General features: G+C 40.4%; 1 protein-coding gene across 1 annotated transcript in view; it reads left to right on the forward strand.

Moving 5' to 3' along the window:
- The first annotated feature begins 282 nt into the window (after positions 1 to 282).
- Positions 283 to 14,534, forward strand: part of RREB1 (ras responsive element binding protein 1) — a 176,092-nt gene continuing 161,840 nt past the window's right edge. Inside the window, 2 exon segments of the mRNA XM_049106052.1 lie at positions 283 to 408; positions 5,278 to 5,315. The gene's annotated coding sequence lies outside the window, so the exon portion shown is untranslated.

Genomic DNA, 14,534 nt, shown 5'->3' on the forward strand with positions numbered 1-14,534 from the left:
CCTCCTGTCTCCCCGTGGGAGAGCAAGAGTTCTTCCTTTGCACGTGTTGGTTTCGGCCTGCCCTCTTGCTTTTGCTCCTAATGGACAGCCATCGATAGGCAGGCAGTGCTTGCAGTTGTTTTTATCCAGATGACCTGCTGCTTCCCAAATTTAGCACTGGTTGGAAGCAGGGATGGATGTGTCGGAAGTCCTCTGCCCTGCGAGGTAGGAAGGGGATTTGGATTGACGTGCTGTGGTGCTGAGTGACTCACATTCTGTCCATCGAAGCCTGTTGCAGATGATGCAATAAGCCAGGCCCTGGGCAGACCACTTCCTGTACCTTTGGAGACGCAGACCCAGGGTGTGGTATTTGGCAGCATTCTCTGGAGGAGCCTATTTGGCTGATCCTTTTCAAGCAAAGAGTCAGAGGTAAGGTGGGGGAAGCTGTAGGCTCTGCGCAGCACAGGTCCTCCAGTTTAGAAATGAGTAGTCAGAAATTTCGGGTCAGATTTCTAAAAGGGGGTGACTATTAACACCTCTGTCAAAGAATACCTGTCTATCCAGCTATCTGTTTATTTCCTTATTGTCAGAAAAACAAACTTCTAGCCTCTCAAGCTGCAGCAAGCATTTTGTCCCGGCCAACTTTTAACTAACCCGATGCTACAAATTATTATCTGGCTACAGATTATCGTTGGCCCTTCCTTTTCCTTTCTTGTTTATAAGCTTTATACAAATAGACAGATTTACCTTCTGATGTTACTCTATGCCTGGTGGACTAGCAGGTAGAAACTAATGGTTAAAATTAATGGGGGGAGGTTCTAGAGGCAGCAGCCTAGCTCCCTAGGCCTCACATAGAGTCTCTAACTGTTAAAGCCAAGGGTGATTTTTGTTGTTGTTGAGCCTTTTTTTTTTTTTTTTTTGTTAATCCCTACTGAAGAACTGTAAAACATGATAGAATCCAGGTGTCAGTGTTTTGTTTTTTGTTTTTTTTTTGAAATTGAGATAAAATACACATCATAAAATTTAGCATCTTCATCCTTTCCTAAGTGTACAGTTTAGTACTGTTAAGTACATTCACATTGTTATGCACTGGAATTTAGTTTTTTTTAAATGCATTTACAATCTAAGGGAATATTCTAAAAATGTCAGAAAATGAGTCCCAGGTTTGCACACAGACCATGAATGAGAGGGAATGGGTATTACGGCAGGCTTAGAGCATTCACATGCTCTCCTGAGAGAAGGCGCAGAGATGGCTCTTGTAGGATGAGCTTGCCCGAGTATAGCTTTTCACAGCAGCTAATTGTGAAATTAATTAGCACGGAGGAAAAAGGCAATTTTATGCTTGAAGATTTCTTTAAGATGCCAGAAATAATGCTCACACCTTGATACTGATTTTAAAGTTTTCTTGAAGCACTAAGAGTAGAATGAGAGCAAGTGCTGATAGGTGAACTTACAGAATTTAATTTACACAACTGTGTAGAGTTTCCAGAGTTTGCTTTTATATATTCTGTGGGAATACTCTCCTGATGCATGTGGAGAGATAGGTAATATTTGCCACTGTTATCCTACTTTTTCTAGTGAAATCTTATGATTTGTGAAAAGAGATCCTCAGTGAGCAAGAAGCTGTGAATTTATTATCACCTAAATGATCGTGTCATGAAATGAAACCCCATTTTTAAGGTTAAATAGTTAAGATTCACAAGAAAGAAAAAAAATTAATTAAAAAAAAAGATTCACAAGAAAGATCGGAAGCATTGCTGCTGATTGTCAAGCGTTCTTGGTCAACCCAGATCTTTTAGTGTTCACTTTTTTTTTTTTTTAACATTAGAAAATTTATTTTCACAACCCTTTACTGTTTGCACTCGGTCATTCATAATACCCACAAAACAGGTTTGGAGTGAGGCAGTCCAACAGGATGTCAGCTACGGTTCCAGCGAGCGATGTGTTCATGTTCTACCGAAGGAGAAATGCCTTCACTTTATCTCTCATGGCTTTGGAGGTTTCTAGCTTATTTAACAGCCCATTTAAAAAGCGCTGCCAAATTTGAGGAAACTTAGAGAATTGTTCTGAATTTATCTTATTCAAAACTGCTTTAGTAAACTTTTGCTTATCAGTCCTGAGAAGATGTGTTAAAACCAGTTTGGCAACTTTTTTTTAATATAGCGTGTAAGAAGTGCCCTGAGAAAAGAGTTTTGAAACAATATCAGCCTTGGAACTAGAACTAAACACCTTTTAAAACATCATTTTTAAAAAATTGAAGTAGTGTTTACATGCAATATTCTATTTGTCTCAGGTGTACAACGTAGGGATTAGATAATTCCGTACGTCATGCTATGCTCCCCATAGTAAGTGCAATTATCACCTGTCGCTATGCGACATTGTTACAATAACATTATTTTCATTATTACAGTATTATTGACTGTGTCCTTCATTCTGTACTTTTCATCCCCCTCATTTATTTATTGTAACTGGAACTTTGTATGTCTTAATCCCCTTCACCTTTTTGTGTCATCCCTTCCCCTCTGGCAACTACCAGTTTGTTCTCTGTGTTTATTATTCTGTTTCTGTTTGTTTGCTCATTTGTTTTGTGTCACAGAGAAGTAAAATAAAATGGTATTTGTCTTTTCCTGTCTGACTTATTTCATAGTATCATTGGCGTAGTAACTCTAGGTGCATCCATGTTGTTGCAAGTGGAAAGAGCTCACTCTTTTTTATGGCTGAGTAATATTCCCTTGGATGTGTATAACACACCTTCTTGAGAATTCTACTACTGAGCCACCAATGCGAGCTCCACGTCCTCTTTATCCATTCATCCATCAGGGGACCCTTAGACTGCTTCCATAATTGGCTGTTGTAGATAATTTTGCAATAATCATAGGGGTGAGGCGTGCCTGGGTGGCTCTGTCAGTTAAGCGTCTGACTGTTGATTTCGGCTCAGGTAGTGACCTGGGGGTCCTGGGATCGAGCCCTGCCTCAGGGTCTGCATTCATCACAGAACCTCCTTGGGATTCTCTCTCTCTCCCTCTCCCACCCCCCACTTGTACACTCTCTCTAAATGAATAAATAAAACCTTTAAAAAAACAAATACCCAAACACAGGGGCGCATACATCTTTTTGAATTAGTTTTTTTGTAAAACTGAATGCTTTTAAATTAGAATATTGATAACGTATATTTCTCTTGGTTTGGAGGACTCATCACTTAAAAGCCAAAATTTCATGGTAAGAACTTAATTCCCAATGGAGGGGTTTTCACTGATAGCAATACCAGGCATAAGCAATTTAGAATTTCACCAAGAACCTGGAATACCTACATATTCACAATCCTGTGTGTAAGTGCACACACACACACACATGCACATACACGCACCCAGTAGAATTTATTGAATTCTGTTTAGAAGAAGACTTTACATAGATATTTGAATCAACTATTTCGTATTGCAGTTTTAGACGTATGTCCTTCCCAACACAGCGTAGTCGTGGGTTTCAACTAATTGCCGAAAGAAAGTGGCTGATCCTTCATATCGCTGCCTCACAAATCTATTGATTTGTGTTCAGGTGGTCCTGGAAGTCTTATATATTTCAATTTTGACTTTTTTTTTTTTTTTTACGATTTTATTTATCTATTTGAGAGGGAGAGAGAGTGAGCACAGAGCAGGGGAGGGGCAGAGGGAGAAGCAGACTCCCCACGGAGCAGGGCCCCCAATGTGGGGCTTGACTCAGAACCCTGGGGTCATGACCTGAGCCAAAGAAAGATGCTTAACCAACTGAGCCACCTGGGTACCCCTGATTTTTCTTTTAAAGCTGACTTCTTACATTTGGCTAAAAAAATACTCTGCTTTTAAGATAGAACAACCCCACAATCCACATGAGCCTATCTTACAGTACAGAAATATATTGTTCAATAGCCATGCCCCTTTGCTTTGTCCTTTCTGTGTTTAACAGAGCCTTCTGCCTCCTGAAATGTCAGCCTAGCCCTCAAACTCGTGTGTATTTTACTTTTGATTACCTTGGTCCCCGGCCAGCCTCATATTTGACACTTTCCGCATAGGCAGTATGGGTGCTTCTTGATGTTGAGCTGTTAATCTTTTTACTGTTTCCTGTCACTTTTCCCCATGATTGATGCTCGTGAGCCTGAGGGGGGGGGGAAGTGATGAAAATGACTTTGAAAACAACTTTGAAAAGGAGTATTTTAAGTTGGCCTCGGGTCTTACCTAAGACCGTAAAATGATTGAAAAAGCACACAGTCTATTTTGGAAGGCAGTACCTCGGCCCTTGCGATGAGGAAGCTGGTGTTCTAAGGAACACTCTGTAGTAGATGTGAAGAGGGTTTTCCTGGTATTTTTGCAGTGATTCAGATATCTGGGCCCGTGGTGTGAGCTATGGTGAGAACTCGCAGATGCTCTGTGTTCTAGGGAAAGGTTACAGAAAGGGGCCCTCTTTCCTTTGGAATGAAAAATAAAATTCTTTATGAGCTGTAGTCATTACCAAAACTCAGACCCTACTATCATCACCCCAAGATTTCCTCTACCCCATATCCCATCCAATTCACTAATTCTTGGCTTGGAAGCCCCCTCCCCACTTGCCCCCAGACCCCTTAGTGTGCAGAGTGAACCACTACAGTGCGAGAAGAAAATATTGAAACCTGTGTTGTATTTTTAGCTCACCTTATATTTTTTTCAATTTGTTAAAATTGTGCTAAAATAGCTGTAGCATAAAATGTGCTATTGTCACCATTTTTAAGTGTACAATTCAGTGGCATTTAATTACATTCGCGTTGTTTATGCAACTATCACCACTATTTCCTTTTTTTTTTAATTTTATTTATTTATTCATGAGATAGAGGCAGAGACACGGGCAGAGGGAGAAGCAGGCTCCACGCAGGGAGCCTGATGTGGGAATCAATCCCAGGACTCCAGGATCACGCCCTGGGCCAAAGGCAGGCGCTAAACCACTGAGCCATCCAGGGATCCCACCACTGTCAATTTCCAAAATTTTTCATCACCCCAAAAAGAAACCCCATACCCTTTAGGCAGTGACTTCCCAAGCCCTCCTTTACCCTCTCTACTCTACTTTCTGTCCTTTATGCCCATTCTAGATATTTTCTGTAAGTGGAATCATCCGATACATGGTATTCCTCCCTTTATGCCTGGTTTTGCTTTCTGTGCGTCTGGTTACCCACGGCCAACCAGGTCCGGAAGCAAAGGATCGTCCCCCTGAGGGATCCCCAGAAGGTTAGTAGCAGCCTAACACTACATCACGATGCTGACGTCATGCATCTCACTTCCTCTCCTTTTGCAGGCATTTTATCATCTCATACCATCGCAAGAGGAAGCAGGGTGAGTACAGTACAGTAAGGTATTTTGAGCGAGAGACCACATTCACGTAACTTTTATTAGAGTGTTGTTTTAGTTCAATTTTTTTATTAGCTATTATTGTTCATCTTACTGTGCCTACTTTATAAGGTAAACTGTATCATAAGTATGTATGAATAGGAAAAACATAGTATATAGAGGGTTTGATACTCTCCATGGTTGTAGGCATCCACTGGGGTTCTTGGAGTGTATCCCCTACAGAGAAGGGAAGACTACTGTATGTCCTTTTGGGTGTGGCTCATTTCATTTATCATGTTTCAGAGTTCATACATATTGGGGCATGTGCATCAATGCTTTGATCCTTTTTATGGCTGAGTAATATCCCATTGTCTTTTTGATTATCCCTTTGTTGATGGACAACTGGGTTGTTTCCACACTTTGGCTATTTTGAATACTGCTGCTCTGAACATGGGTGTACAAGTATCAGTTCAAATCTCTGTTTTCAGTTCTTTTGGGTATATACCCAGGAGTAGAATTACTCATGTGGTAACTCCAAGCTTAACATGGTTTGAGGAACCACCAGACTGTTTTCCACAGAAGCTACACCAACTTCACTTTCCCACTGACAATGTACGAGGGTTCCAGTCTCTACATCTTTGCAGCCTCCCCCTTTTTTTTTCTTAATATAGCCATCCTGGTGGATGCGAAGTGGTATCTGTGGCTGTGATTTTCATTTCCCTAATGCCTAGTGATGTTGAGCATCTTTTCATGTGCTCAACGGACAGCTGTACCTCTTGTTTGGAGAAATGTCTGTTAAGTCCTTTGCATGGTCCATTTTTGTATATGTTTTATAATATCTAATGATAGTACATAGTTGATACATAAACGTGTGCATATACTTGGTTTATATGCAAAACATTTTGCAAAGATGGGGGATGTACTTTTAAACAGTTTGGAGACCATTGTTACGGTCTATAACAATGATCCCTTTTATTTCTTATTGCCTAACATTAGCAGGAAGCTATTGATAAAAATTCTTAAGTTTTCATTGGTGAGAGTCTTATTTGGTCAGAGGTAATGTGTTTACTGGAGCCTTCAAATGAAAGGAACCACAGGGTCCCAGGGCTATCCTTCAGGATGTTCCCTTGTTACCTAAGAAAGTAAATCTTCCCTGGATGGGTTTCAAGTTAGGCTTGCCTTATGCTCAGTCCTAGTTTGTGGTTAATAATGCCATTTCCTTTTTAAAAAGTTTTTATTTAAATTCCAGTTCACATACAATGTAGTATTAGTTTCAGGTGTATAATTTAGTAATTCAAAACTTCCAACACCCGGTGCTCATCACGACAAGTGCCTTTCAGGGTTCTAGTGTATCTTATTGCGAGTTAGAAATGATTTTTCATGCCAGGTCACATAGGAGAGTCAGAGGGCCTAGAATAAATCTAAAGGGAGAGGTTTGGCTCCATTTTATTACTATTTTATTATCACTATTTCGTTTTGAAACCTTGATTATAAAGAGATTAGCTTTGAGGGGGTTGAACTAGACTATTTAATGACCCAACAGCATTTTAGGCCTTAAGGGTTGCTTTTTTTTTTTTTTTTTTAACAGATTGGTTTTTCCCATTGTGGTTCTATTCTCTGAGGGTAACCTTTGTGAAGTTACCCTAAAATGCCCGCTTTTATCAAGGGTGAGACATCATCATCCTAGCACACCATAGTGTATTTTTTGGAAAGTGTCCACACTGGCAGGCGTTTTCCAAATAAAACATTTGTTTCAGTAAACAAGTGTTTTATCCAGCAGCCCAAGTGGAGAATTTTAAAACCAGTGTTTGTTTTGCCAGCAAACATTTTGTTTCAATCCTTGCAGCTAAACAAGTGGGTAAGATTTAAGTGGCCTCCCAGTAAAAACAAATGCAGAGCCATTTTCAGAAAACTCTGGCAGAACAGAAATCTATTTGCTGTCAGAGTGTGAGCTGAGACATTCGGGGAAATATATTGTACTTTCCGTGTAGCTCTGTCCTTAGTTGCAGTCAGAGTGGAAAGTCTTAGGTTTGGGTAAGGACCTTTAATTCTCTTATAAGGCAAAAGATGAAGTGTTAAAGGCAAATAGAAGTGTTAAAAAGTATTGTTGTGTTGCTAAATGTCAATCTTAGAGCTGCTTTAAAATGTGACTCAACTATCATCAAGGATTTGCTCTGCATTTCTTACCTGTTTTCTAATTATTTTTATGGTAATTCCCCCAGCATATAATGCAACCAGCATCCATGTGAATAACCAGCCTTCATCTTCTAACTTGTATAAAAATGATAGTGAGCACCTGGGTGGCTCAGCTGGTTAGGCATCTGTCTTCGGCTCAGGTCATGATCCTGGGGTCCTGGGATCAAGCCCCACGTGCGGCTCCCTGCTCAGTGGGAGTCTGCTTCCCCCTCTCCCTCTGCCACCCCCCTTCCTTTGTGCGCACGCTCTCTCTCTCTCTCTCTCACAAATAAATAAATAAAATCTTTAAAAAATTAAAAATGATAGTAAAATCAGATTTGGGTGAGCTCATTGTTATTTCTATTTAGGGTTCCATGTAATTGAATACTCTTGCTTGTCTTCAGTGGATTATCTTCTGAAATGTATCTTTGAATTTTTTAGTTTGAAAGTATGTGGTGTGCTTTTCTTTTTGAAAAGCAAGCCTCTTTCCTATTAAGAAAGGTGAATTGTACTTTCTTTCTTTCTTTTTAAAGATTTTGTTTATTTATTCATGAGAGACACAGAGAGGTAGAGACACAGGCAGAGACACAGCCCGATGCAGGACTATATCCCAGGACCCCGGGATCACGACTTGAGCCAAAGGCAGACGCTCAGCCACTGAGCCGCCCAGGTGCCCTGTGAATTGTACTTCCTTAAAAGGATAATCAGAAATAATGATCGGAAATATTAGAAATCAGGGGATCCCTGGGTGGTGCAGCGGTTTAGCGCCTGCCTTTGGCCCAGGGCGTGATCCTGGAGACCCGGGATCGAATCCCACGTCGGGCTCCCGGTGCATGGAGCCTGCTTCTCCCTCTGCTTGTGTCTCTGCCTCTCTCTGTGTGTGTGACTATCATAAATAAATAAAAAAATTTAAAAAAAAGGAAATATTAAAAATCAGAAATATGATATACATGTGGAATAGTGTAGGGAATAGATAGATATGCCTAAAAGAATAATGAACAAGAGCCATATATGTAGTCCCCATCTAGATTAAGAAAGAGAACATTGCCTTAGAAATTTACTTCAAGGGACACCTGGGTGGCTCAGTCACTTAAGCATCCAGTTCTTGATTTTGGCTCAGGTCATGACCTCAGGGTCATGATCTTAGGGTCCAGAGATGGCCCCAGTCAAGCTCTGTGCTCAGCGGGGAGTCTGTTTGAGATTCTCTCTCCCTCTCTTTCTGCCTCTCCTCACCACACTTGTGCATGCACACATTCTCTCGCTGGTAAATAAATAAATCTTAAAAAAAAAAAAAAAGGAAATTACTTCAAAACCACCTTCCTCTTCCCTCCATGGGAAATTTATAATTATGTAGGTCTCCTTAAATGCCATCACTTAGTTTTGCAAGTGTTTGGCATATATTACTTTTTTACTTATTTGTTTTATTAACAATATGATTGCATGACTTAGCCAGGTCGGTGTCTATAGCTGTGGTTCGTTCATTTTTGTTGTTGGCTATTCCTATGTGACTACGATGATGCATTGCTCTACTTTACTGTTGATGGGCATTTGAACTGCTTCCAGCTTTTGAGTCTTATGAAAAAGGCTGTTGAGAACATTCTTATATGTGTATGAATCTCCTAATCTGGTGATGCAAAAGTTTTTATAGGGTGCATATGAGGGGTGGATTGTTGGATTGTAGGGTGTGTGTATTTTTAACTTTATGCTATAATTCCAAACTTTTCCAAAGTGTTTGCACCTGTTTGTACTCTCTTTAACAGTAGAGTCCTTATAGCTCCATATCTCCACCAAAACTTGGTGTTGCTACACTTTTTAGTTTTTGACAATCTGGTAAACATGAAATAAAGTCTCATTGTGGTTTTAATTTGCTTTTCCCTGATTAATAAGGTCTGTTGGCCTTTTAGATACCCCTTTTTCTCAAGTGTTTTATTGAACTTTTTGCCAGTTTTTCTATGGATCTTCTTATCTTACAGATTTGTTGCCGATCTGTCTGGTCTGAATATTTTGTCAATTATATGTGTCGCCAATATTTGACCACTTTGTGACTCTTATTTTTCCTCTGTGTATAATACCTTTGGAGGTACACAAACTCTTTAATTTCAATATTGTTGATTGACTTCATCAATTGATTCCTTTACAGTCGATACTTTTGTATCTTGTTTAAGAAATTCTTCCTTATTTTCAGTTCATGAAAATATTCTTTTATTCTTTGTAGCTTTGCCTTTCACATGTGACTTTATTGTATTTTATCTATCTGAAACTGGTTTTGCAACTGTTGTAAGGTAGGGGGTCTATTTTCATTTTTCGTCTAGAGGAATATTTGGTTGTCCAACTACGACTTACTGAAGTGTCCCATCTTTTTCACACAATCTGGAATACTACCTGTGTCATGTAGCAAGTGGCCATTTGTGCTGTGTCAGTTTCTGTGTTCCGTATGCTATTCCATTCGTCTGTCGATGCTTGCTCCAACCAACCCTGCACGGTCTTGATTATTACCGCCTAGAGTGCATTGTGATGTTTGGGAGGGCACGTTCTTTGACCTTGTTCTTCAAGTGTGTCCTTGGTGTTCTTGGCTTTTCACCCTTCTACATTAATTTTAGAAGCGGCACAAATTCCCTAACAGTACCTGTTGGAGTTTTTGTTAGGACTGCACTGAATCTGTAGACCAGTTTGGGGAGAACTGACAAATTTACAATAGGGAGCCTACCACATTGAAAGGCAGTGTGCAGAGTCTTTAGAAAGATGGTGCCCGGGGTGCCTGGGTGGCTCAGTTGGTTAAGCATCTGCCTTTGGCTCAGGTTATGATTTCAGGGTCCTGGGATTGAGCCCCATGTTGGGCTCCCTGCTCAGTGGAGGGTCTGCTTCTCTCTCTCCCTCTGCCCCCCCACCCCCGCTCATGCTCGCTTGCTTGCTCTCAAATAAATAAAAATCTTTTAAAAAAAATTAAAAGGATGATGCCCAACTTCCTGGGGTTCAGATCCTGGCTCTGCTTGTCATTGGCCATATCACCCTGGTGAATGTATTTAATCTTGATGTACCTCAATTTCCTTACTTGTTAATAGGGATCACAGCAGTACCTACCTTACTGGATAATTGAGAGGATTAAATGTGTTGCATATAATATGTGTAAAGCACATAGTAAGCATTCTATAAGTGCATAGACACCGATTTCACTGTTTGTTTATATCCTTTTCAATGTCCCAAGAAAGTTTTATAATTTTCTTTATATAAAACCATATATAATATATAAAAAACATATTGCTACATATACATATAGAAATACATATGATTTATATTCCTAGGAGCCCTAAAATTGTTTTTTGTAAATTTATTTTTTATTGGTGTTCAATTTGCCAACATATAGAATAACACCCAGTGCTCATCCCATCAAGTGCCCCCCTCAGTGCCCATCAACCAGTCACCCCCACCCCCCCACCCACCTCTCCTTACCCCACTCCTAGTTCGTTTCCCAGAGTTAGGAGTCTCTCATGTTCTGTCTCCTTTTCTGATATTTCCCACTCATTTTTTCTCCTTTCCCCTTTATTCCCTGTCACTATTTTTTATATTCCCCAAATGAATGAGACCATATAATTGTCCTTCTCCGATTGACTTATTTCACTCAGCATAATGCCCTCCAGTTCCTGGAGTCCTAAAATTTTTGATGCTATGATAAATGGTATTTTTAAAGTTTTTTGGAGAGTCTACAATATTATTATGTTTTAATTTAATATCTTTTATGAGCTGATTATGATCATTTTTCATTAATATTTATTAAGTGTTCAGGCTTAAAAAAAAAAAAATGTGTTCGGGCTGCATAAGATACCACTAAGAACAGACAGGAAATATGGATGCTTCCATCTGGGTGATTACCCATCACAGTTACTGCTCTGGTCTCATGGGATTGAATGTTTTATCCATTTTGCATAATTTTAAACTGTTATATCCCATTGATTTCTGTTGTTGAGACCCATCTGAGAGTTTTGGCAGACTGGTTCATTTTATCCTGTATAGTAGGCTGCTTTCTTTTCATTATTTCTTTTAAATTTTTGGATCATTATATTTCAGTACTTTCTTATAGACCACTTACAGTGTGCTTGAGATCCTGTTGTGTTTTGTTTCCAGGGCTCTTATTTTTCCCTAAATTCTGTACTAACAATGAGTTAGAGTCACAGCTCATCCATTGACTTGAATCCAGCCTTGAGTAAGCTTCGTCCGGGCGATAACTCACATTGTTTCTTTTCCATTTTGTCACATGTGTCACACATGTCTCAAAGGGGTTACAATTTTTTTTAAAAAGGCAAGAAAGGAAAAAAATATATATATATATGTACGTTCCCCTTGACTTGTGTTTCAGTTCTAAGCTTTCTGGTCATGTGGTATACTCCACCTCATGTGGGAGGTGAGGACCCACGCCGTGAGCCTCCCTATGATTTCATTTTGCATCACAGGAGGCAGAAACTCAAAGTGAAACCAATGAAAAAACCAATGTATTCTTAATGGTTTTTACCCAAACCATAAATCCGTCTCTTGGAGGGAGAGGGGAATCACCCAACATTTGATCTGGTTTCTTCTGCATGTTCCAGGCAGTATTTGTCAGTTCAGTGACCACCTACTGGGACTCACTCAGGAGAGTCATTGAAAATTCAGATTCCTGGGCCTAACCTACACCAAGGGAGTTAGACGAGGCAGGAGGGGGAGGCAGGGACTTGAATATTTTAAAAGATTCTCTGGTGGTACTGATAACCAAACAGGACCTGGTAACAGGTAGGCTTCCGTTTTCATTGATCCCACATCAGTGGAAAAATTCACAGGAGGTTTGACATAATGTAGCTTACACTTAGCAAGTGCCATGTTTCAGGCACCTCAGGTTCAACCTGTGAGTTGACTCCTGTTATTAACCCAATTTTATAGAAGGCGAAATGGAGGCACAAGTTAAATAACTTGCCCAGAGTGAAACAGCTGATGCAGAATGGTCATGGTCTGTGTGGATCCTAAAAGGAAAATCCTGACTCTTGTTAATTATAAAATAAACTGGTCTCCAGCAAAAATGGGTTTAGAGGGTCCCCTTGTGTCTTGGTGTCCTGTTATGTGCCTTGTAAGTTCTTCTTTTAGCAAGTCCTTCCTGGACATTTAGCATCCCCAGGGCTTGGGATAGGGATTCTACAGAAGGAAGACATGTGCAGGAAACTAGCATATCTGACCGGTGACTTCTTAGCAGATGCCTGTGGGGAGATAAGAGGACTTCGGGGTGGGGCGGAGGAGCGCTTGAGCTCTACATTTGCACCAGGCTCTGCGCCAAGTGTTTTGGGTGTATTCTCCCATTTATTCCTCATAAGAAGGCTTTTTTTTTTTTAAGATTTTATTTATTTATTTGTGAGAGACACAGAGAGAGGCAGAGACACAGGCAGAGGGAGAAGTAGGCTCCATGCAGGGAGCGGGACTCGATCCCAGGTTCCCGGGATCACAACCTGAGCCAAAGGCAGAGACGCTCAACCACTGAGCCACCCAGGCTCCCCCTCATAAGAACCCTCTTTAGCTTCTGTTAATAGTCAATTTAGGGATGCCGGGGTGGCTCAGTGGTTCAGCATCTGCCTTGGGCCCAGGGTGTGACCCCAGGGTCCTGGGATGGAGTCCCACATCAGGCTCCTTGCATGGAGCCTGCTTCTCCCTCTGCCTGTGTCTCTGCCTCTCTCTGTGTCTCTCATAAATAAATAAATAAATGAATAAATAAATAAATAAAATAAAATATTTTTTTAAAAAAATCAGTCGAACAGGAAGGTAAGACTTAGAGACTTAGGGAAACTTGCCTGTGGTCAAACAGCCTCTATGTCCTGGTTATGAAATGAAGATAACGCCTACCTCTCTCCAGAACTTCACTTTGAGCCACCGGATTTCTTGCTTTGGACTATATAGTCAAATAGGATTTTCTGTTTTCTAGAGATGCTATTCCATCTGATAATGACCTGGACAGCTAGTCACTATGATCACTCTGGGGTTTAAAGAGATCTTTTCCGTGGTTTATAATGTCATTCATCATTTGCTTAGCCTCCCCATTTTGTCTCCTGGTCCTGTTTTCCTTGCCTGGTCCCCGAGTCAGGTAAGAATTCTTTGGAGCTATTATCACAGCCAGGTTCATGGCCTATTACAAGATTGACAAATGTCTAGGGACTAGAGAAATCCCAGACCATGTTTTAAAGGGATATCATAGCTTTGCCTGGAAATGCTCTCTTTGATTACCACTGTGCAGAAGTGGGGTGGCCTTCTGTGCCCTAATTGGGCTCCGTAATTTTCATGAGAGGATGGTTAATGTCTGTTAATGTGCCATATGCAGGTGGGAATTCAGTATTATTATTTGTGAGCCACTTTAGAATTGTAGAGTGTTTGGTCATGAAAAAAACCTTAGAAATCATCTAGCTCAAGTGTTCCATCTTATGTAAAAGGGAAGGAAGGAGAAACCTACATATTAAGTGACTTGTTCAATGCGACTAGTTCATGGCAGGACTAGAACCCAGTTCCTGACACCCAGCATAGTGTCTCCCTTCTATCCTTTTCATCTGATTTTGTGCTGGCGCTGCCCTAATCAAGCTGAATCATGACATGATAAGCCATAAGGATTTTTAACCTCAAAATGATTCATATGGTAGGGCTTTTATTTATTTATTTTTTAAGTAGGCTCCACACCCAGAGTGGAGCTCAGCGTGGGGCTTGAAGTCATGATCCTGATATCAAGGCCTGAGCTGAAATCAAGAGGTGGTTGCTCAACTGACTGAGCCACCTTGACGCCCTGGTAGGGCTTTCTTTGTCTTTTTTTTTTTTTTTTTTTTTGAGAAGTTGTTATAGTAAATCTGCCTTTAAAACCCTGAGGTACCTGGGTGGCTCAGTGGTTGGGCATCTGGCTCTTGGTTTTTGACTTTTGTCATGGTCTAGGGGCTGTGGGATCACAGGTTTACTATCCTTATTATTATTTAGGCTAGTGATAAAGTTATTTTACATTTCTGAATATATAATGATAGATGATGGGAGAGACTCTTCTAAAATATCACAGAGCCT

This window comes from Canis lupus, chromosome 35, assembly GCF_003254725.2.
Source record: "Canis lupus dingo isolate Sandy chromosome 35, ASM325472v2, whole genome shotgun sequence".
NCBI lineage: Eukaryota > Metazoa > Chordata > Mammalia > Carnivora > Canidae > Canis > Canis lupus.